This window comes from Mirounga leonina, unplaced genomic scaffold (assembly GCF_011800145.1).
Source record: "Mirounga leonina isolate KUSES-001 unplaced genomic scaffold, KU_Mleo_1.0 Mir_95, whole genome shotgun sequence".
NCBI lineage: Eukaryota > Metazoa > Chordata > Mammalia > Carnivora > Phocidae > Mirounga > Mirounga leonina.
The window spans coordinates 13,452,757-13,477,175 of NW_023270865.1; the positions used below are offsets into that span (position 1 = coordinate 13,452,757).

Consider the following 24,419-nt stretch of genomic DNA (forward strand, 5'->3'; position numbering starts at 1 on the left):
GGTCCGCGGGGGCGCCGCCCAGACTTGCCTGCAGTTAGCAGCCACCCTCAACCCCGAGGACATCTGTCTTGATGGGCTGAGGGGAGCCACCAGGTCACCCTCAACCTCAGCGCGCGTCCAGGTATCGGAATCTCAGGCGGACGTCGCGCGCGAGCGGGACTGGGGTGCTGAGAAGGGTAGCAGGTGGCGGGGGCGTCATTCCTCACCTCGAGGCAGCCCCTTAAGACTGAGCAAGACCGAGCGCTTCCTATCCAACCATTCCAAGGGGGGGGGGAGAAAGAGAGAGAGAGAGAGATTAGAGAGAAGGGCCCACAGACAGCCCTGGCGCGGCGGGGGAGGGGAGGCGGCGCAGGGCTGGGGGGCGCGGGAAAGGACAGGAGGGGGGAGGGGAGGGGGAGCGGGAAGCCCTCGTGGTGGGCAGATGAGGACAGGCAGGAGGGGCAGGGGGGCGGAGGGGAGGGGAAGGGGAGGGGGACCACCGGGGCGCAGGGAGGGAGCGGGATGGAGGGGAGTTGAAGGGAGGCGGGCGGGGCCGGGCTGGAGGGAGGCGGGCGGGGTGCGCGGGAGGCGGGAGGCTGGGCGGGCGGACGCGCGGGGGGAGGGCGCTGGGCAGGAAGGGGAGGGGGAGCGCGGGCGCGAGAAATGCAGAGGCTGCAGCGGCGGCGGCGGCGGCAGTAGCGGCAGCGGCGGCGGCGGCGGCGGCAGCGCTCCAACTCGCTCCTCGCGCCGGGCTCCGCCGTCGAGCCGGGGAGAGAGCCTCCGCCTGCGGCCAGGCAGCGGCCGGACGACGCCTGCGACCCGGGCCCCTCGGCGGCACCGCGCTCACCCAGGGGCGGCACAGGCACCCAGAGCCGGTAAGGAGGCGCGCCCCGGCGGCCCCACCGCCCCCGCGGACCCGGGGCGCCGGCTGCCCGGGGGCCTCGGTGCGCCCCCGCCCCACCTCGAGGCCCTTTGTTCTCTCCGCGCCGCGGCCGGGGCGGGGGGCGCTGCGGGCCTGGTTAGACGGCGCCCAGCGTGGGGGCCCTCCGCGAGGTTCCCGTCGCCCTTCGGGGTGCTGGGGGCCCAGGGTGGGTGGCTCCAGCCTCCCGGAGGGTGGGAAGGAGGTGGGGGTGGCGAGTCTGCCAAACGGAGCTGGGGGTGGGTGGCGGGAGGGAAGCTGCCCTTAAGGAGGAGATTGTCGAATGCGAAACGCTTGAAACGCCCTGAGTCCCGGGGAGACGGTTCTGTGGGGCTGAACGGAGCGGGTCTGTCATCGGAACCTCTCACGGCCCGGAAGAAAGCGCTCGGTGCGCGGGGCGCCGCGGCAGAAGATGGAGGGGGGGGGGGGGGGGGGGGGGGGGGGGGGGAAGGATACGGGGTCTGGTGCGATCGGAAGGAGGGAGGCGCCTCTTTGGTTTCTCAAAGGGGTCCTTTGCCCCGGGGGACTCCTGAATCGTGGCCTGCGGTGGCCAAGGGGCGCGAGGTTCCCACGGCAGCTGCCTCCTGAGGCACGTCTGAGCCGGTCAGAGCCACAGCCTCGGACGTGGCCGGATTGCCTTCCGCCAACCTGTGGGCCATCTCGGAGCTACTTTTTCGAGGCTCGGGCCCAGAGATGCCCCGGCCGCGAGGGTGTGGTCTTGAGCCTGACAGCGCGCCGTCCCCAACGGCCCAGCCCCGCCGGGAGCGAAGGCTTGGGGCTTAGCAGGTCTTGCCGAAAGCGCTAACGCTGAAACCCGACGCCCGGTTCCTGTCTCCCTCCCCACGCCCCCGCCCCCCCCCGAAAAATAAAAATTGCGGAATCCCTGGATCCGTTCGCACGCACGACGCGCGGCTGACAAACCGCATTCTCTGCATGCATATTCATCGAGCGCTCGGCCGGGCTCCTTATCTGCTTCCCCAGAGACATTTCCGCCTGGAAACGAACTCCGTGGACAACCTTTGCCGTGTAATCCTCACCCTTCCGAAATCAGCACCGCGCTCACGGGTGCGTATTTTAGTACCTTGAACAGGGTTGACACACCTCGGCGTCCCGCGAGGCCACGAGCACGTGTAATGGCGGGGGTTAAAACCCAACAGTCGCATCGAGGCGGTCGTTTTGCTGCAGGGGTGCGGATCAGCCTCCCCGGGATTGCAGCCGGGGCGAACAGAGCCTCAGCACTGCGGGCAAAATGAATGAATCGCGACCGTAATTACCTATTCCTTTGTCTCGGCCTCGCGCATGCGCCGGAGAGCAGGGTGTGGAGGGCCCCGGCAGCCCCATCTGATCTCTCTCCATCACCCACCCACCCACCCGCTCCCTTCCGAGGCCGAGGAACAAAGGCGTTTGCCCTAAATGTGGCGTGAAATCCTTGGACACAAATGACAGTCCCCCCCCCCCGTGTGTGTGTGTTTCTTCTTTTTCAGGTTACCTCTCGTCTTTTGCTTTCTTAGCGATTTCAGCTGACGAAAAATAAGATTGCCCTTGGTGATGAGAGCAAACTGTGCATTAAATATTTTCGTGGCCGAACACTGCTCTTTTCCTTTCTAGTACTGTCCATTGTTCTTTTTTTCTGTAACATATTGCACCGCAGTGATGGAGGCCCTCGATTTGCATCAGTTAACCATTTGACAGATTTTTGCTGCTGGTGCTTTAATGAAGGGACATGGCTTTCAAAAACTGACAGTGGCTATCTGCCCCTAGTGTCACTACTTGGGAGAAATTAAGACATTTTGGCGTTTATAGGAACAAGATGGCCTACGAAACCCAGAGCAGAGAAAATGGTTACCTTGTCAGAATCCTAAGCCTGTCTGTTTTCTCTTGATTCCTGCCTCATTGTTTCACTAGGGATCCCAAAAGGCCAGCCCCATGGAGATGGAAATCACTGATGGGGAGAAAGGAGGAAGAAGGCAACCAGGGCTGTTGGGGTGAAGATGGTTGATTGAATTCATAATGCTTCCTTTTTTTTTTTTTTTTTTTGGCATTATCTAACAGAAGCCATGATACATATACCTTTGGTCGATTTTCTTAAAAATGGTGTATTATCTAGGTTATGGCCATTTAGATTTCTTTTTGGCTTTGGGGGCTACTTTATTCTACCATCCAAAAGGTGACTTATGGATATAAAATAGCTAAATACCATATTTTTGCAATGGCCCGTTAAGAATTTTATGTTTAGTATTCTCAGTACACCCTGGTGGGATGACATGTAGCAGGCAAATGGAAGTCATCTCTTTTGTTCCTTTTAATAAAAGGATATTGATATTGATCACATTTAATATATCAGGGCCTATACTTGATAGGATAGCTGGCTGGTACCCTCTCTATTCCTTACTGTTGAGCGGCTTATTATGGTTTAGAGGGCTATCAGCAGTTTTTTTTTTTTTTTTTTCATTTTTTTTTCCCTTTAGGTTATGTTTTTGAGGGAAAAGTGAGTTGGAGTGTAGATGGACTTTGATAACAAATATATACCAATATGCCCCAATTCAGTGAGTCTTAGGGTTTTAAGCGAGGTAATTTTTAAACTGAATTTGAAAAAATCATCCGTTACCTTATTCTTTTATCCAGCTAGTTTTTTGACAGTCCTTAGCAGGTGGAGAAAGGGAGTTAATGGGCCTTTTGACAAAATGCGCCAACAATAAGCATACCAACAGTGGCATTCTTGTCTTTAACTGGTGCTCATGCTTTCATTATGGCATGCAGAAGAGCATATTCTCTCCTACTGGACCACCCTAATCTGAATGTGTCCAATAGAGGAAGCTCTAAGGGCTTTGGCTCACTGTCCTTGGAGGCATCTTTATAATCTTACTGGATTTACTAGAAAACATCATATCATAGTCTAAGATGTGATGTGTTCTGCCTCTTTAGTTTTTGTGTTTTGTTTTTTTTTTTAAACAAATTCACATTAAGAACAGTTTAAAAACCATTTTTCATTCCGTGGTCAGGATAAGCAAAGTATGGAAAACTTAGGTTTGGGGGAGATTTGGTCACTGTAAAATGGATGTCTGTGTGTTATACACAGTAGTTTTGTAAAAACCTGCAAAATCCAAACATGTTTTAAGGTGCCATGTAAATACACATGGGTATATACATTAAATACACGCTCATATATACACATTATGTATACATAGGCAATAAAATGAAATCTTATTAATGATATAAAGCTAAACTAGTTGGTGTAGAATTTTATATGGTTATTGGTTATTTTATAGTGCTTAATACTGGTCTTTGGAAAATAATCAATTTTTGGTCTTTCTAAATAAGTACTTGAATGGGGGAGCCTACCAAGTGTCCTAAGAAACTCATTTCCAATTTCTAGCAGTGTGAAACAAATGGGTTGCCTTGAACATCTTAAATTAAGATGCTCATTTACAGGCTTAAAAACTCACGCGAAGCACCACTGAAATAAAAAGCCATAATCAACAATGCTTACAAAATAAAGGACTTAATAAAATTGTTCTGTCTTATTTTTCTGATCTCTTCTAAAATTTTATTTTGAAAAATATCCAGAAAAGGCCTGTCAACTATCGTGTGTCAGGAGCAATTGCTTTTGGTGTCTGATTTTGTGGAAAGAGATGCTCTGATTTGCTTAGGCCTTTAGCGTACATGGAGTTATACCTACTCATTTTACATCTTCTGTATCAAAGGTTGACGTCTTAATGACCGTTTTAGCTGGTGAACTGGAAGCCACCTAACGGCTGAGGAAAAACGGAGGATGTAGACAAGTTGTTCTTGGGGGAAATGGGTGCAGCATCTAGCATTTCATCAAGTTTTCTCAACCCACCCAATTCTTTACATTTATTCCAGTTTCTTAAGACTTCGGATAAGCCAATACAACATGAACTTTACTCTTTGGCTTAATTGTGGTAGATTGATAATCAAGAAATAGCTTTGAGATTGTGAATAGCCCAGAATTTTTTTTTTTTCAGTGTGTTTTGAGGAGGTGCATTTGGGGAGACTCCCTAAGCTCAGTGGAAAGTAATTGGGTTTGAAAAACCTCTATAGACACTGGCTAAACCACTGTGGGAAAATGACTTCAAGCCTCTTTGGATTTCACTTTCTTCAGTTGTAAAGTTGGGGGAATAATTCTTATTTTCTCACGATAATAAGGACCACACATACGGCTAAAATGTGCATAAGCACAATAGCTAGCTCTCGGAGGCTTCTTGACCTCTCAGTCTGCATTTTCAACAGTCGTGTGAGTGACATCACTAACTAATTTCTGTATATTGAGCTGTATTTTTGTCCCATGCTGATTATTCAGGACCTGTGGGTTTCAGTGTATTCAGTTAGAAATCAGATTATTTCAATTTCAGAGATGCTCAAATATCACAATTGCTAACTACTGTCCTCATCCATGTACATATTTGAAATTTAATGGGACGCTGTATGGGAATTTGCCCAAAAGTGGATTGAATGGAGTCAGGGTAGCCACCCTCCTTAAATTTCCCATGGCTGCTTATATAACTCAGGAGGTGACATACATTCTTTTGAGAAAATAGAGGGGTAGTCCTAAAGCCACAGATGCTCCCAGCCTGCCAAAGGAAGGTTCGGTTAAATGCTGTTCCCTCCATCACTGTTAAGACAGACATCTAGGTAAGTGTCCAGTGAACCACATCGAGAGTAACAACACTGCAACACTGATTAAACCGCATTCTCTTTTTTCCCTCTGGAAGTCAGAAATGGGCGACATGGATGCAGAGAGAGTCCTGTAGTGGATTTGCCTTCTTCTGCAACCTGAGGATTTAAATTAAAAAATCAGGCTTTCCAGAGAGTCGATTTTTTTGAACAACAGCAACAAAAAAGAGTTTTTTGACTAGCTAAGGCCATTGGTGAGGGGAGGTTGCAAGTGAGCAGGTTTCAAAGTCTAGGAATAAATTCCTGAAAGCTTTGGAGATTTAGAAATAGAAACCATCTGCATGCACACCAGGGGCCCAGGGCATAAGAAAACATTTCAAGATAATATAGAAAAACAGCATTTAGTGGGGAAGGCAAAGCATTTGCACAATATTTCCTCCTTATCGCTTAAACATTTTATGAACTTGTTTTTGAATTGATTATTTTTTCTTCATCTTAGAAAGGACTGGGTTTCACCGGTTAGTTGCTTAAACTCCTCTTTGAAATATATATTTTAGCCATTGTACATGGTGTAGGAGCATGATTTGAAGAGCTAGGTGTGGTAGAGTTGGGACTTCGGAGCCAGCTTCACTGGGTTGTTTACTAGCTGTGTGGCCTTTGGCAAATTGCTTGGCTTCTCTGTGCCTCAACCCTCATCTATAAAATGGGGGTTACAATATAGAGTTTTTGTAAGGATCAAGTGAAATCATCAGACTGTCTCACATATTCTGCACGTCTTTGTAACAAGGCACATTCACCATAAAGTGAGAGAACCAGCTTTGCTCTATGTCTAGAGCTATTTACGTGCTTCTTTGGAAGAGGTCATTATCGAGAAACAGGTCTGTGGTGATGCCTTGGACAGAAGTTGGTAGAACGTAGAAGTGTGTGGTTAGGAAAGCCTGCCGGGTGTAGCCATGATACCTTGGATATGTTGCCAGGGCACTTGTCCTAGTTTCAAAAGTCCGTAGTGGGTCGATTGATACAAACCCAGCCCCCATATTGAACTGATATTAAAATGGAAAAAAAAAAAGTGAAAGTCCTGGCAACTTCAGAGACCTTCAGAGAAGGGCTTACGGTTTTGATAAGGTTGAGATCTGGGCAAAACTGTATGACCTGCTGGGCAATAGAGTAATTCATTCAGATTCCTGAAAGTAGGCAGTTTTGTTGTGTCCTGAATCAAGATGCATTCCTTTGCATTTGAAAGGAGTATCTTAGTCATTAATACTGAGCTTGATATAAACCAGTCTTGATATTTAAAATTCTGAGGACACGTGGTATATACACTTGCCCACATCCCCACTGCCCCATGCCAAAGAGTAAAAAACTTGTATTATTCAGGAATGTAAAGGTATTGTCACCTGTTCACGGAATTTTTGGAATTATCCCCGTGGAGACCTTAGTCACCCTGGCTTCTTAAAAGCTAGAAGGAAGTTCTTTGGAGTTTCAGATATTTGGGTTTGAAGGATCCTGGAATCAGTTTGACCCTTTTAGGCATTTAATTCAGGGATCTGCCCAAGTGATTTATTTGTATTTGTCCTTCTGGACACTTGAGTTTTGCTGTTAGGTGAAGGTAAAGTCATTTTCATTTTCGTTAAATCATTTTTCTTTCTTTTTTTTTTTAAGATTTTATTTATGAGGAGGGGGAGAATGAGTTGGGGAACAGAGGGAGAGGGAGAAGCAGCCTCCCTGCTGAGCAGAGAACCCAACGTGGGACTCCATCCCAGGACCCCGGGATCATGACCTGAGCCAAAGGCAGGAGCTTAACTGGCTGAGCCACCCAGGCATCCTAGTTAAATAATTTTCTCAATAGTTTTTTTCAAACAGCTTTTGAATCTTAGGGATTCAGGAGGGAAATTATATTTTGCTTTATCTGTCAGGCATTCACTGTAGGAAATGTTTTGGATATGGATGTTGTATCTTTTAAAAATTTTCCCCAGTGAAAGCTTGTTTTTTTTGTTGTTACTGTTTAATCTGGAGAAGTTAAAGGAGGAGATAGGACATTTGTTGATATTTCTTGTATATCATATGCTCTAATTGAATTTTATCCCCTCAAACAAATTGTAGAATGCATTTTACCCAGGAATAAATGAAAAATGGAGGGCTCAATAATGTATGTGAGATTGTAGAGTTAATAGAAAGTCCTAGAATTCAAATCCACGTCTGATGGCCCTGTTCTGCTGTCCAGTGCTACACGGTACTTGCCGTAAACCTTGGCCATTTTATCTTAAGTCAGATGGACGTGGGATAAAGTGGGTGACCTTCTGAAATATTGGTATCTTCAGTATTCTTTTAGTTCTTCAATTCCTAAGTTCTTCAATGAAAAATTACTTATCTAGAAGAGATACAATGCAGAATAAATATTTAATCAGTAAATACATTAAGTGACCTATAGATTAGAAGTGCTTCTTGTCACAGTGAACATGAGCTAATATCCTTAAGTCATCCTTTTCTTGGATGGTGATGATGATGGTGATGATGGCTAATAAGGACTCTTAGGTGGATGTGGCTTTGGTTGGCCCCTTCGCTTTTCTCATTACACTTCACAAGTGGAAATAAGCACTCAGATGCCTTACCTGTAATTCTGCCTTTGAGATACTACAGAGATACTATTTGACCCCCTTCCTGCTATGTACTTAGGGTTGACTGATGAGAGAAACAAACTGAGTCCCAACTTTGTGACCCCATTTTCATTCTGCCTCCTTGCAGGATTCATTTACAGAAAATTGGTGGCTGCTTTTAAATACCATCCTAACTACACCTTCAGCCTTTTGTAAATACTTGGGTCATCCTAACAGTAAGTTTGAAAAGCTCATGAACCTAAACACTTATTTTGGAACTGAAAAGGATCTTAGGAAAGTTAGTGGCTTACTCAAAGTCTCCTGAGCTGGTTAGTGGCCGAGTGGAAAACCAGGTTATTTCCCAATAAAGCCACAGTCCTGCTGCCCCTCCCTTCTGTGGAATTGAGTCAAACTCTTACTCAATGTCTGCAACTTAAATTCCTGCCATTCTTTTACCCTGGTACCATTTTTTGAAAATCCAGTCCTGATCCTGTGTGTCTCTCCCTGCTACCCTCTCTCCCCTCTTCTGCAGAAAGAATCTCTCCTGCCTTTGATGGACCCACTGGTAACGTCTTGTCTGCAGAAAGCTCCTGCTGTTGCCTTACTACCTACATGTCCTCTTTCCCCTTCAACTTCTCTCTCTTTTCTTCTTGCATCATAAAAGCATTTGTGGCATGCAGTAAAATAACTTTGCTCATAAAACTAAATTTTGGCGTCAACATCTTTGTTTTCCTCCTAAAACGAACTGTGGTGCAGGCTTGGGGGGCTGCGGAGGGGGAGGGTACACAGTTGACAAGCAAGCCAGTTGGCTTTAGACTAATTTGGGGGCTGTAAAGTGAGTGGAACAGTCCAGCAATGTCCCCTAGGGATACTCAAGGTGTCTCTTGGAAGATCCAGTGTGCAGTGTTGTGGAGAAGGGTGGACACCAGCTTTTGTGCCAATTCCTAGTGTTATCTGGCCTGTTGGTTTGAGAGCTGCATAAAACACGAGATTTAATCGTTTTTCTTCAGAATTGCCATTTATAGTATTTGGGCCGATTTAGAGTATTTAAAAGAGCTGCAGGTTTCTGAAGCAGCCATGAAAATACGGCACTTAAGTACTTACGTTGTTAAAAACACTTTGTAAAGCTTAATAATCAGGTATTTTAAACTTCTTTTAGCAATGTGAATTGTTTATGTGCTTTTGCACTTGGAGAAACTGTGGTAAGTTTACTTCTGATGAGAGACAGTTTTAATTTCATATTTAAAATGATCTATTTAGATGTTTCAATAAGTGGAGAATAAGCTTTGATGAATTTATGTTCTTTCCAGGGAAACCTGCAATACAGAAGTGACTTCACGGTTTTTATAATGCTTTTAATTATTACAGTTTTGTAGGTCAGAAGTATATTCCTAAAATAAATCCAGGTGAAAACTTCTTTTTTAAGTTGATGAAGAAACAGACAATAGAGACCGGCCTTTGCTGGTTGAGCTTTCTAAATTACGAGTTTCCTGGATTGCTTGGCAAACCGATTTTGAACAGACCCCCCTCATTTACCTGTTGACCGTTACCACATTGACTCATACAGTACCAGGTTAAATAGTAACACCATCTAGTTGGGGAAACACTGTATCAAAAGAGAAAACAACGGCAACCCACCTAGTAACTGTAAGAACACTCCTATTACTTCAGGATATATAGAAGAAAGGTCTTCTTGGGTCTTTGTAGAGTACTGTCTTAGCTTCTCTGAGCTTGTCAAAAATAGTAGGGGCTGGAGGAATATTTGCTGTCTTTGACCTTTACAAATGTTCTCAGCTGTTTCAATACAGAAGAGCAGCATCTGTATTTGCCTTGGGCATATTTGAGACGATTGTGGAAAAGGCAAATCTAGAGAAATCAGTGATCTATAGGTGGGAAGATGCCAGGTGCCTTTCCTTTATCCTGAATTTCATCAAGAAGATAGGGGGAGGTTACGTGACCACTTGGGCGTTTACTAAAGATATTCAGATGATTAAATAAGGTGGTCTGGAATCTTGTCTGAATGGCTCATTTTCCTAAGGAAAAAAGCAAGAATCTCAACAGTTGGTGATGACAATAGCTCCTGGGGTTTCTCATGATCACCCAACCTCAGTGAATAAGGAAGGCTCTGTTGACAAGGAGGTTCACCCGACCTCACCGAATAAGGCCCTGTCGACAAGGAGGTTTGTTAACAGCACTCAGATTTCCGCAGTAGCCCTGGTGATCTTTTGTCGAGACCTCAAGCCTTGAATTCCTAGGGTTTACCTAACTGGGCTTTGGAAACCCAGTTCTAGAATTTCTAGGGCTTGGCTTTCAGGCAAATAGTAACAGGTGTTTGTAACAATGTTCTCCACAAGGTTGTTAATACAAGATTCATAATGGTTTCTCAGGTATGTGTTTCTTCATGTGACTACCATCTGAATGTTACTCTTCTCCCTCCTCCAAGCCAGTGGTTAACTAAGGACTGAAAAGTCTCACCGAAGGTTTCATTGGTGCAAGAGACAAAAACACCAATAGCTCACTCCATTCCCCTCTGCCCTTTCTGTTCTAACTGGTTTTGTTTCCACCACCCAGAGAGTTTAGCTTTATTTCATCTGTCCTAAAGTCTCTTGGGTGGGTGGTCATCCTAGGAGACCCCAACTGGCCACAATGCAGAGAGAAGTAACTGCACAATGGAATTACAACACATGATTTCACTAAGGTAAGAGTGGTAGTTGTAAATGGAATAAACTCGGCGGGAAAGGAGTACTCAGTATTTCTAAGATCTCATGTTTAACTTTCCACCAACTTTTGAGTGCAGGGAATGTAACCAAAAGTGAATGTTTTAAAAGATTTTATTTATTTAAGAGACAGAGAGTGAGAGAGAGCATGAGAGGGGAGAGGGTCAGGGAGAAGCAGACTCCCCGCCGACCAGGGAGCCCGATGCGGGGCTCAATCCCAGGACCCCGGGATCATGACCTGAGCCAAAGACAGACGCTTAACCACTGAGCCACCCACGTGCCCACCAAAAGTGAATTTTTGTAAAAGTGAATCTAAATGTCCGTAGGCTTCACATTGCTCCGCCTCACCCCAAAAGCCCTGTTCATTAGCCCTTCCTGCTTATAAAATATCACTTTGTTGCACTTTGAACTTGAGTGCTGTCAGTACTAACTCAGTCTTTGTATCCTTGCTTCCAACAGCAAATACTGCAATGGGAAGGAGAGCAGGTAATGGTTAGAGGGAGCAGTTAGCAAATTAGGACAGATGAACTCATGTTCCCTTTAACTTGCCTGCTCTAAGCCGAGAGCTCCTACTTGCAGTTCTCCTTCTGGTATTGATCTCAATTGGCTAGGCATTCTACCAAAGGAGAATCTTTTGTCATTACTTTCTGTAGTGAAGTAGCCAGGAATCTCAGATAAAGGGCAAAGAAGTCCAGAGTGATGTAATACTGCAAAAAATGTGACCGTTGTCTCTAAGGGGAGTGAAAAAAAACAAAAAAAAACCCCAAGCCAGTTTTGAGTTGGGGCATGATTCCTATGGGAAGAAGGTGTAACATGGGGGAGATAGATCTGCAAAACCCACCCAACCAAACCCAATCCCTTAGGGCATTTAGACAGTTGTTAGTATTAGCAGCAGGCCCTGGCATGTTAGCAATTGTTTGCATAGTTTACCTGGTAGAGAAATTATCTGCTTACATAAATGTGTTAGAATGCTAAAATGCACTGTGGTGAGAGTGCGAGGTTTCATTGGCATTTCCATTTGAATCTGATTCTGAGAATATGTTAGCCGATCACCCTACCTGATGGTAGTCTGATCTTGAGGGCGGTAGGGGTGCGCATTTGTGCGGTGGCATTCCTTGTTAAATACTGAGGTTTGTAAAAATGCTTCTGCAAAGGCAGAAGGGGCTGTATTTGGAAGTTGTTATTTGGTAATTTTGCAGCCATGTTTCTGGCTGGAGAGAGGGGAACACTATTCCTTTCTGTTTCTAGGAGTGTCTAGATTCCCTGTGTGTGGGCAGGATTTCTGGTAAGTACAGAAAGTAAGCAAAACTACACTGTTCCAGGTCCGCAGTCAGTGACCTCTTGTCAGTGAGCCCCCCTGCTCCCTCCTCCTCCTGGTGTTTGTGTGACAGGAGGAAGGGAAGGGGCAGGAGAGGTGGGGAAACAAACATGTAGTAATGGAAACTGTAGAAGACACCAATGCTTTGTTCCTGTCTTGGTCTTCTCGGGCTGCCATTATGCAATACCACAGACTGCATGGGTTAAACAAGAGAAATTGCTTTTCTCATAGTTTGTGGAAGCTGGAAGTACACGATCAAGGTGTCGGCATGTTTAGTTTCTTCCGAAGTCCCTCTCCTTGGCTTGTAGATGGCCACCCTTTTGCTGGGTCCTCCTGCATCTGTGTCCACACATCCCTCCCTGATGTCTCTTCCTACTCTCCGTAAGCACACCGGTCCTACTGGATGAAGGTTGTCCACCCTAACGGCCTCATTTTAGCTTAATCTCACCTTAGAGGCCCTGTCTCCAAATACATTCACGTTTTGAGGTACTGGAGGTTAGGGCTCCAATGGATGAATTGTGTGGGAACACAGCTCAACCTGTAACAATTCATGCTTGATATTAAGAAATAGAAACCTTCGAAAGTCTTGTGCAGAAAGCTCCTTCACTCGTCCCTGCCCTTGAGAGGAGAGCAGAGAGAATCAATAGTACTTGAGCCCCTGGCTTGGTCCTCACCAACCCATGGGGGGCAAACATAAGGACCTCCATTTGACATGAGTTGCAGAGAAGTTAATTTCCCCAAGTTTCACATCACTGGAAAATATCAAGCCTGGTGTAAGATTCAAAGTCGTGTTTCTGTGGCTTTGTTGTACTGGGGATGGCAAAGGGTGTAGGCAGGTACTGTCCCCTCTGTTGGGCGCATCATGGACGTGGGTACATGCCAGAGGCCTTGGAATCCCCAACACAGTGCTCTGAGCAGTTGCCACCAACTGGTGAGCATTAACGTGTGGTGAGACCTGGTTTTCACTCTAGCCTTGTATTAAGATTTTTTGCCTCTGCCTGAAGGCTTTCCCATTTGGATATCCACATACCCAAATGTGACAAGAGAGTGAACAACGGAAGTGACAGAAAGACTTACTTAGGACAGTGTAAAGAACTAGCTAGTCTTGAGTATATTAAGATGGAGTTATTTGAGGAAAGCCCTCTTTAAAAAGCTCCTACCAACAGTGAAAATGGCAAACACACCTTATTGTAGATGAAAGAGTTGAACAGATGCATAGGCTAATTTGTAATTCTCCTCTAGCATCAAGGCTTTTTGGTAGGGATTCACCACACACAATCTTACCATGGAGCAGGTTTTAATGGATGGAGATGATGGAAGACAGGGGTTTTAACAAAGGCAGGTGTGGGAGGAGTGGGTAGAGTTGTGACGAAAGGTTTACCATACAGTGGGACACTAGGGGGTGGAAAGTAAGGAGTGTCAGGAACCATATGAAGTCTGGATGACTGCAGAAATCAAGGCTCATAAATTTGGGGTCTTTCCAGGCAATAAAACAAGTAGTGATGCTTACGGGATTTTTTGAGGGGCATTCTCAACAGATGTGGATGTGGGTATATGCTTCTGCTTAACACTTCGGAGAGACTCTTTCTGAAACAGTTTGCAGTGTTGGAGGGTGCCCTCTGGAGTGATTCAACCACTGCCTTTACTGTTTCAAATTTCAGGTCACGTCATGTTGTGTTAACTCCAGCAATAAAAATATTACCTCGTTAATCCACCACGAAATTGAATATAACAGTTCAGTTTTACTACAGCAGATCCACAGGCCCTAAAATAATTGGAAGTTGGTACTATTTAGTAGTATCTTTTATAAAAACTTATAAGTGGTAAATTACTTTCTGCATAAAATGTGCTTTAAGTAATAGAATTTTTTATTTTAACTCTTCAGTTTATGCAACATCTATTTTCAAGCCGATGTCCATGGTCCTCATTTAGCGCTCATTCTTGGTCAGTCCTTCTTCCTCTCATTCCTGAACACTGGGCTCTTCCTGGTGACAAAGCTCTAGTCTACCTTGTCATTGTCTCTCCGTATGTTCAATGCCCTCTACTCTAAGCCATGAACCTAGTAGAGGCTTCTATACTCTCCTTGATTACTGCCCTAATACTCTTCTATATCCGAGCATGGCATCCCTCTGCCTAAGACTTTATATCATGACTTTCTGGTCCACTTAGAATAAAATACAAAAATTCTTGATGATCTACAAGTCCCTGCACACTCATCTTCTAGTTTCCTCTTCAAACTCCCTCATCCTTCTCTCTCATCCACCCTCTGTTCTCAGCCATATGGCCCCCCACTTGGTTCTCTCAGACTCTTGCCTACTATTCCTTCTGCCTGGAATATTCTTTCTTCCACTGCCCAAGTATTCTTCAGTTAAATGCCACTTTTTCAGAGATGCCTTTCCTGACTGTCCTCACATGTCTTGTAGCACTTGGCATTTTTGTTCTTGCATTGATCAAAACTGATAGGATTATTTAATGTCTCTACTCCTCTGGATGGAAAGACCAGAAGGCAGGAATGTATTGGTTTCGCCGACCCGTAACAGTGTTCTAGGACACTTCGGATGCGTGCCAAGCACTCCATGTTTGTGCAGTGTACAAGGTTGCCTGCCATACATTATATTTCTTCTGGAAATCACCTTGGGCAGCTGAAAGGGCTTCCATTTATGGACACTAAATTTCACCTCATCTGTTGTGCTTACTAGGAAGATGAATAGCTGATGAACTCTAATTAGTGTAATTATCCTGTTTCCAGGCAGTAACTTTAGTAGTAATTGTTATAAAGCCCTGAGACATTACGAATAATTAGTACTAACGGCTTATGCATCTAAGCTTCCTCCCCAGGAAGGGTCTCCAAGGAAGAATGAAACTGTATTATTTGTGGGAAACAAACACTGTTACACTATGGAATCTTTTCAGAAATAAACCCACAGCGAGTGAAAGCTGGGGCTGATTATATTATAGGTACGTTCCTCATCTTTTCCTCCAAGTTACTGGATATCATGGGTCCGCACTGGATCGGTCAGGACTGAACAACTTAACCAATGCATTACCTAACAGCCTTTGTGAAGTTGGGCGTGTTAGGCCCCCAGATGGCGTGTGGTTTTAAATCTTTACACATTAGTTGATTATAACAAAGTAAAAACGAACTTAGCCCTGGTTCTATGCTGTAACCACTTACTGTAACTTGTACATCCCTCCATGCTGGAAGCTTGCTTCATTCATCATTGGATGTCAGTTTCTAGTTCAGAACCTGTGGTCATGGGAAGGGCTGAATGCACAGGAGGGCATGTTTCCTTTGGCCATTTGGCATCATTCTATACAAATAGGGCCTATTTCAGAATGTTACTTGTTTTGCCTTCAAGTCCAGGAACCAGCTGGTGATGAACCTTTAGCAAACATAGTGTTTCCTTTAGGGGGTGGGGGGCACACAATTAAGAAGGCATTTGTGATTTCCCCTTCCCCTCCTCCTTTTCATACACTCCTTGATGGCCAGCAGTCAACTGTCATTGTCTCCTCCCTGAGCGTTGTGCTTTAGTTTGAACTAAGATGATTAGAGCGATAAATACTGTCAACTCTGAGATCTCTCACAGATCTGTGTCTAGTTTCCTCAAGTTGAGTCTTATTGATGGGATTCTTATTAAATAAAAAAAAAAAAACAGTTTGTAGTTTTTTACATTGATACAAAATGGATTTCCAAATCAATCTGTATTTAAGAAATAGTAACACAGGGTTTCAGTAAACCTGTATCTGACAATAACAGTTTACTCATTCTAAAATGTTTCTAGATATTGACATTTTTTATTTGCAAAATTTTTCTTGTAATAGGTTTCTTTTTTACATATTAAAAGTATAGTTGAGATGATCATAGCCTTTATTGCCTACATTTGTGAGCTGAGTTGGGGTGTGAGACCATCTACATGATTTATACCCTAAGCACTTGGTACTTATACTGTTAAATCAATACTTCATCTTTAAGTTGTCTCATTTTAAATGAATTCAGTTTATGAATTAGCTAGTTAGTGGTGGTCTCTGCACCTGTGACCTCCGCCCCCTAATGCCCCTCAGCTCAGCATTCAGAAGGGCACTTCTCTATACATCGAAAGCGCCTTCAGGAAAAGAGAGAGTGAAGCTGTAAGTTGGCTAATCCATAAGGTCAAGCCAGTTTGATTTAAGTCGGAAAGTAGAATAGAAAGGGCAGTGATAACTCTTTGCAGTTCATTTTTTATCTTAGGCCCTATTTAGTCTCCCTAACTTCACGTGCTGTTTGGAACCCTTGGCCCCGTTGTAGGTTAGGTACTCGGAAGATGTGATTCGCTGGAATGACATGGTATCGATGGTTGAGCAGGAATTTATGACACAAACTGACTGACTGAGACCCCTTTTATGTGTATTTCCAAGCAGTTTACTAGATGATATTTTCCATCCTTTATTTTTCCTTAAACCCTCTGATGTGACTTGCATTAAGGAAGCCCAAGCAATATTGCTGTAGATGTTTAGATTCAGTCGTCTTTGAACTCTGGGAAATTCATGTGGGGCCTCAGTCTTCGGCTGTTGTGGGCACATACTTTGCCCCCCTCCCCTTCAGTTGTGAAGATTATTTGATTTCTGCTTCATAAACATGTTATTGGGGTGGATGCACAAGATGTACACTCACACATTCGCAGTCATAAGTAAAAAAAAAAAAATTACATAGTTAAAAGATACAAATACTGCTTTTGTGATGAATGTATCCTTTATTTAAAGATCAGTGTGGAGACCAGGCTTTTTAAAAGCAGTTCAAATGAGCAGCCAATGTGGGATTTTTCTGCTCTGTTAAAGGCAACGTGGGAAAATACAAACCACATTAAACTATTGCAGAATTAATGTTTGTTTATTGAATGAGCTGGGAGATACAAAGACCGTTTCCTTCCTTTAAGGAGCTTAGAGTTGGGGAAGGCAAACAAGCACACCAGCAATTACAGTGAGACAAGTCTTGGTCTCTACATACACAGGACAGTCATTGCTTCTGTCTTTTCTCTGTTCTACTGTACCACCTCTTTTACTTGACTAAGCCATGTGAGATATTCCAAGTTCAGTTGGCAACGATTGAAAGAGCTTTATGTGAATATCCCTTTGAGAATATGGAATTCAGGATTGATTTCGTTTCATTTAAAGGTCTTAATTACCAGATAGAAAAGACATGTATGTATCTTACATTTCCATCAAAAACAAAGTATTTTAAGGATTAGAAATGGAAGGAAGAGCCTTCCAAAAATAGTTAGTAATTAAAACACAGTAAGCATATACTTTGTATCTCTACCCTACAGTGCCTGAAGGACCTCTTGGGGAAATGTCCCCAGCAGGTGCTCTCTCCTGTAAGTCTAACCACACTGACAGGGTACTTGGCTGAAGAAACTGAGGGAAGAGTTTCTGTTGCTCCCATCTTCAAGAGTCTAAGATGAGCTCACGGTGGTGTGCAGGATCCTACAAATCCTTATTCTAGGGAAGCTAACTTCTTGAATCTAAGGTATAAGTGGTGTTTGTCCTTTATTCCAGAGAGCGATGTAATCCCTAGGAACACAAATTGGGCATGCATGGAAACAACTCTGAAATTACACATGACCTACACATGAAAAGGGGCTGATCTCTGTACAAAGAAAACGTTTTATTGGGATTAAGTCTGCTTTGGAAAATGTTAATTTCAGAGCTTCTCTATGAATTGGGTAAGTTTGCAGTGCTAAGGTGGACAACAGATCATTTTGCCCTTAATATTTTGTTACGGGTATTCTATTTCCCTCCATATGTAGTATTAGTCCCTTTTGCCCTAAAGTGCTGGTTTCTCTGGACTCCTAAATTGCAAATAGTTTACAGAAGTAGCTGAGACTCTCGAACATTTTTTTTTTTTTTTTTAATCTCAACAAAGTTAGGGCAAGGTTGGTAACCAATCTCTTATAAAGCCTCTAGCCTTGTACTACCTGCCATCTCTAATGGCTGACAAATGATTATTTCTCACTGGAACCCTGTCTGCTTCACTATGGTTTTCCTAGAACTTCAGGCAGTAGGTGGCCCAGAGTAATTCCTCAGTGTGAATCAATGCATTAATCCTTGAGATTATTCTACCTTTCAAGGAGAAAAGCAAAAATGACTTATTACAGGTGTTAAACCAGTGTATAATGGGTGGTGATCTTGCGCAGGTAATTCAGAGAACTAGTTTCCTGGCTGGTAAATAGGAAATCAAGTGTTCCCTTTGTGTTAATGTTCTGTCCTAAATAGTTAAATGGCTGCTGAATATATTCTGAAAGTATGTCTTATGGGCTTAGTTTTCATGTCATTGTTAAAAAAAAAAACCCAATATTTTAATAACAGGAATTAAAGATTTTTATGAAGTCCTCATAGATTCTGATATCTAGAGGCTGAGTAGTTCAAATATGATTAATGCACACTTTTATCTTTTTTTTAAATTTTTTTTTTTTAAAGATTTTATTTATTTATTTGAGAGAGAGGATGAGAGGAGAGAGAGAGCACATGAGAGGGGGGAGGGTCAGAGGGAGAAGCAGACTCCCTGCTGAGCAGGGAGCCCGATGCGGGACTCGATCCCGGGACTCCAGGATCATGACCTGAGCCGAAGGCAGTTGCTTAACCAACTGAGCCACCCAGGCGCCCTAATGCACACTTTTAATTAAGTCCATATTTTAAGAAAAATTGTTAATAGGCAGTTTTGATATAAATAGATCCCAATTCTGTGTATCAAAAAAGCTGGTGTGTTACTGTGTAATTCCCCTGAAATTTTCAAAAGCTGGAATTTTTCTGTAGACCTTGAAAGCTTGTTAATGGAATCTCCCAGCGCACATTGCAGTAAACACCCAAGGATTCCTCATGAAAGTGTTGAAACAAAGACTGAAAGACTGATAGGGCTATCTGATTAGGGACCTGAAAAACCTTCCTTTGAGCTCATCTGGAATGCTTGTCTGAATTAAAACACAGACTATAGTCCTTAACCTTGGTGACTTGGATTAGTTTTCATTTTGGAGAAGGAAAACTGCCGAAGTCTGTGGTTGAACTTTCAGGCATTACAGGTGTGGACCTGTGGGAATGAGGTATTTCAATGAGGATTCTGTCACCTGACTCTTGCTAGGTCTTCCCTGATGTTGCTTTCTCAAGTGAGAGTACTCGTGTTCCCAACCTGGGTGCAACACGATTGTGTATGTGTGTGTGTGTGTGTGTGTGTGTGAAGAGTCTGTGCAGTTATGTAAGTGATTTTTGGGGGATCATTGTCTTTTCAGCTTGGCACTTCCATTGACACTTTATTTGGTTTTTGACTTGAAACATGTTTTGTGAATTGTATTTATTGTCTAGATGCCTTTCTGTTTTCTCTTTATTGAAATTGCCTTTTTTTTTTTTTAAAGAACAGCACTGTACTTTTCTTTCTCCTTAAAATCTTAACGGATTCATTTGGTTCTTGCCATTTCAGCCTTCTTACACAGGAAAAGTGGTTGCTGTTTTCAACCAACTCAATTTACATAGCTGGCTTTCCTAGTTTTTATTGAAACCAAAATAAAACTTCAAAGAAACTGCAGAAGCTTGAGCCTCCCATCTCTCCCTTTCAACTAACACCTACCAATGTTTATATTGGGAATAATTTGATGTTTATTTGATGAAACGTGTAGTTAAATGTAAATGAAGAAGAATGTCAAGCTTCAGAACGGTGTGCAGAAACCTTTAATACTCTGTGTTGAGCATTTGATGCTCTGTGTCAGGGGTTTCTGTGGAACCTATGAAAGCGAGGAGGAAAAATGCTTGCTTGGCCCCTCCCTGGTCTCGAACGAATGTGCTGGAGGGTAGCCACAGCCCTTTCTCATTGGACGTTGGCTCACCTTTTCCTCTTCATCCCCTGCCGTCTCTCTGACTGCCTCATGCCATCTCTAGTTTGTCATCCTATTTCCTAGCACCGGGAATTATTCGTAATTTCTGGTAAATATCTGAAGTGTGACATAAGCGATATTGCTATTTAAACATGACTCATTATGAATTGCATTTAAATATTGTTGTGACAATGACTTTTCAAAGAATACGTGGAAATTTCTGTTTGAGTGTAAACTGTTAATCACCTGCTTTCTGTTCAACTTTGGTAATCTTTGGTAGACTTTTAAGTATCTTTCCACTCAAATGAGGAGTGTCCAGTTCTGATAAATGCCTAGGAAAGGAGGATTGGGTTAGTGGAGTTGGCTTCATCCAATAGAATATATAAATGAGTTGACAGATAAAACCACTCGACACCTTCTTACCTGGATAATCCATCAACACGCGACTAAATATTGCACATGACCTTTAGCTCTTTCTGGAAGAAGATATGGCATATATGAAAAGTCCTCTCATTCCCTTTGTTTTTTCTTGGTAAACCATTTCTGAAGCCACCAAATTCGGGGTCCGAATACATAGGTCAGTGTTGGTACCTGTAACAGAAGACCGTATATTTGGTGATAATCATTGACCTCACACTCATCCTGGGATGGAGGGCCTCAGTGTCCTGAGGATGTGTTTAGATAGCCCGGGCTATCAGTCCAGATTACAGCTTCATGTATCTCCCTTCCACGGCCTGGCAAAGCAAGGCTGATTCTCATTAGGACCCATCCGGGATTTCAGATACGTGTGGCATATTTGCATCTCATAATGTCCTCTTAGGGTTGAAAATCCATGCTCCAATTAGTGAGGCAAAACTTGTCTGGATTCCCCTCAAATCTGTGAATATGTACTTATTTAGAATCCTTTTTACTGCTAACTACCATGGTGGTGGTGGAGTCTTTGGAAATGTCACTCCCACAGTGTGGTGGCGTTTGCCTTTCCTCTTTCAGTCTGTAATCCTATAGTTGGAACTGTTAATAGAGATGTAATTTCAAAGACTACTAAATAAAAAGCCTGGATTGTTGTGATTTCGACTCTAAGGTGACAGCGTAAAACCATCATTACAGGGAAGACAAAACTCTGTAGAGATTCTTTTTTTTTTCAATGGTATTTTGCCACATTTTATAATCTCTTTTAATTGCAATATATTGCAATATAAGAAAATAAAGCCTTTTGGCCTACTGAACACAGGCTTACACTCAGGCAGTGTTCCAAGCTTTCCAAAGATTGACATTTTAAGGTAGAGCAACCTGATGAGGTAGGCACTGTTGTTAATCCCATTGTACGGATGATGAAATTTTGACACAGGGAAATAAGAGTTTATGTAGCCAGTGTGACTTAGCCCTTCTTGGCCCACATTCCATGCTAGTAACTTGCCGGAAGCAGTCCCAGTCAACAGAAAAACTTACTTTGTTGCTTCTAATTTGGGTAACTTTTATTCTACTTCTTTAAATAAGTGCTGTCCATGAACTGCATTTGTTGGAAACGAACTAGATTCCGAAGCTCACACAGATCTGTCCTGCAACTGGAGCAGAGCCAATGCCCATGGCCATCCTGGTGCGTGTGAGCCCCTGAAGGCCCCTGGTGTCCCAGACACCCCCTCCCCCGGTCCCTTGGCCTGGGTGATGAAGGGCTGTCGTGATAGATCCACCTGGACTTAAATCCTCAGTTCTCACCTTATTTATGTCTACATTGGCTTGGGCCATTGCCTCCAACCTTCTTAGCTTTGGTTACTTTTATGTCTGATTTGATACGAAAGAGGTCTAATTGGGGTTGTTGTAGGGATTAACCAGGCAGGGAGCACCCCTGAAGAAAGAGTGGTAGTTGCTGTCATTCCTTTCCCTGCTCCAATCTAGATCTCTGTTTCCTTAGAGCATTTGTGACAGATTGTCATTATTTTGCTTGTGATTTTGTCTTACTTATTCGTGGACTGTGTCTTATTGTATGATCGTATTGTTGGTGAAGTTGTTTGATTTGTGTGTGACTCTTTAACTGTCTCCCTTATTAGCCTATCCTGTCTGCACTCTGCTACCAGCCCCCCTGTGTTCTGTGCACGGCTCATTTTCCAGCATCCTGTACCTTATATGTCTTCAATGAATATTTGTCTACTGCCAACAGAGAACAAAGCGGTAGAGCTCTTGCCAGAATGTTCATCAGGCAGTTTCTCCAGTGCAGGATGTGCTGGGTACTATGTGAAATCAGGTAAAGTTAATTCTTTGCAAATAGATGCTTACACTGTAAACCATAAAACAGGGTTCAAGATTTCTAATTGATATTTTAGATTCTCAAATAGTAGAAGATAAATTTCTGTTCTGTGGGAATCTGCATATTCAGTATTTCCAATATATACCTTCCTGATCAGAATGTGTACATTACACATTTCCAGAGGAAAGTTTGGTCCAGCATTGTGTGTGTGTGTGTTTAACAAGTAATTTAATTCATGCCAGTATAATTGGATTTATGCTTATGAGTGATCTGCTTTAACTTCAGACTGAATTTTATATAGTTGTCACTATTGTTTGCTTTGCCCTGTGTGTACCGGTAAAAATTATACTGAACCTTAAACATGAATAAAATGTAAGAGTGTTATCCAGTATCAGGAAAACACATTCTGGCCGAGCAGTATCTTATCTGAATATCTGGGGACCTGTGTTGTGGTTAGTAACTCCTGCCAAGCTGGGGTCTGATATTGAATCCTGGGGGTCACCTCTTCAACCCCCATTTTAGGGAGGAGGGAACTCATGGTAGAGGACTCTGAGTTACCCACACATACACTGCTATTGTAGGTACTGTCAGATCCTAAAGTGATATTTTAACCAAAGTAGGACTTGATAGAAGTATATTATTGAATGTATATTTGCACTGATGTGCACTGAAGACACTATAATTACAGTTTTTTAACAGATAGTTAAATGTCAACGTTGAAATAAGACCTTTTCCCCTGTAGTGGCTACCAAATAAATTACATTAAATTAGGTTATTTTAAAATTAAAATCGAATTTTTAAAACATTATTTTTTGCTCTCATTTTGAAGGTGGAGTGTATCTTATCATTGTTGATGCTATTTTTAGCTCCGTGGAGCTATTCCATTAACACTGTTTGGTTTCACTATTATATTCTAATTGTTAATAGACATTGTATAAGTGCTAAATCTAAATACCAAATATATATTTTGTGTATAAATCTGTACAAATCTATAAATACCACTTTGCCTCTATGATTAATTCTATTTCTTTTTTAAACATTCTCACCTCAGCGCTTTAATATATGAAATTCTGAGATTAATGATAAATAAATTGTATAATTTTATAGGCTTTTAGAAATTACTAGGCCTTGCATAGAAAGTTACATAATCCCCCCACCCCCCACCCCCGGCAGAGTATCTCCTTAACTATTAGAAAAATACAGAGGGGCGCCTGGGTGGCTCAGTTGGTTAAGCGACTGCCTTCGGCTCAGGTCATGTCCTGGAGTCCCAGGATCGAGTCCTGCATCGGGCTCCCTGCTCGGCAGGGAGTCTGCTTCTCCCTCTGACCCTCCCCCCTCTCATGTGCTCTCTCTCTCATTCTCTCTCTCTCAAATAAATAAATAAAATCTTTTAAAAAAAAAAGTTTAAAAAAAAAGAAAAATACAGAGAAAACTTGCTGGGGTGAGAAAAGACAAAAATAGAGAAAGGGGGAAGGGAGGGAAGAAAAGAAAAGGAGAGAAAGAAAGACTTGAGATCGTAGGGAATAAATTCATTGTGTGGGATAGCTCGGCTGGTATCAGGATGGATTATTTGAAAGCATCAGGATTCAGACCGATGTGCGTGTGATGCCTCAGCTTGTGTTTGCTTTCGTAGAGTCAACATAAAACTGGGAAATGTAGTGAATTACTGATGAGTGGATAGTATCAATGAAATGTGGATAGAGAAAAAAATGTTAAGAAGACTCTAGAAAGGGATAGATGTTTTCTAGAATTTTTCTAGAATTCTTGAGGATGGCTTCATTGTAGAGCCCCATCCTACTCAAAAGCATTTGGAGGATGGGGCACCTGGGTGGCTCAGTTGGTTACGCATCCGACTCTTGATTTTGGCTCAGGTCATGATCTCGGGGTCCTGGGATCCAGCCTCGTGTTGGGCTTCACACTCAGTGGGGAGTCTGCTTGAAATTCTCTCCCTCTGCCCCTCCCCCTGTTCCTGCTCTCTTTCTTTCTCTCTCAAATAAATAAATCTTAAAAAAAAAAAAAAGTATTTGGGAAAGGTCTTTCAGCCAGAAATAATTACCACAACTTGTCTCAGCTCTGAGGATGGGCTTAGTCCTCTTCAGAGGACAGTCTCAACTATATTGACAAGAACCAAGCCCTTCCCGTAAAAGACCTTTGGGAAGGTAGAAATTCTA

The 24,419-nt window shown here is 43.2% G+C and overlaps 1 protein-coding gene across 1 annotated transcript in view; it reads left to right on the forward strand.

Annotated features, from left to right (window-relative positions):
• Positions 1-662: 662 nt before the first annotated feature.
• The window catches only part of BASP1 (brain abundant membrane attached signal protein 1), a 52,553-nt gene continuing 28,796 nt past the window's right edge, over positions 663-24,419 (forward strand). The window contains exon 1 of the mRNA XM_034998785.1: positions 663-854. The gene's annotated coding sequence lies outside the window, so the exon portion shown is untranslated. The remainder of the gene's footprint in view (positions 855-24,419) is intronic.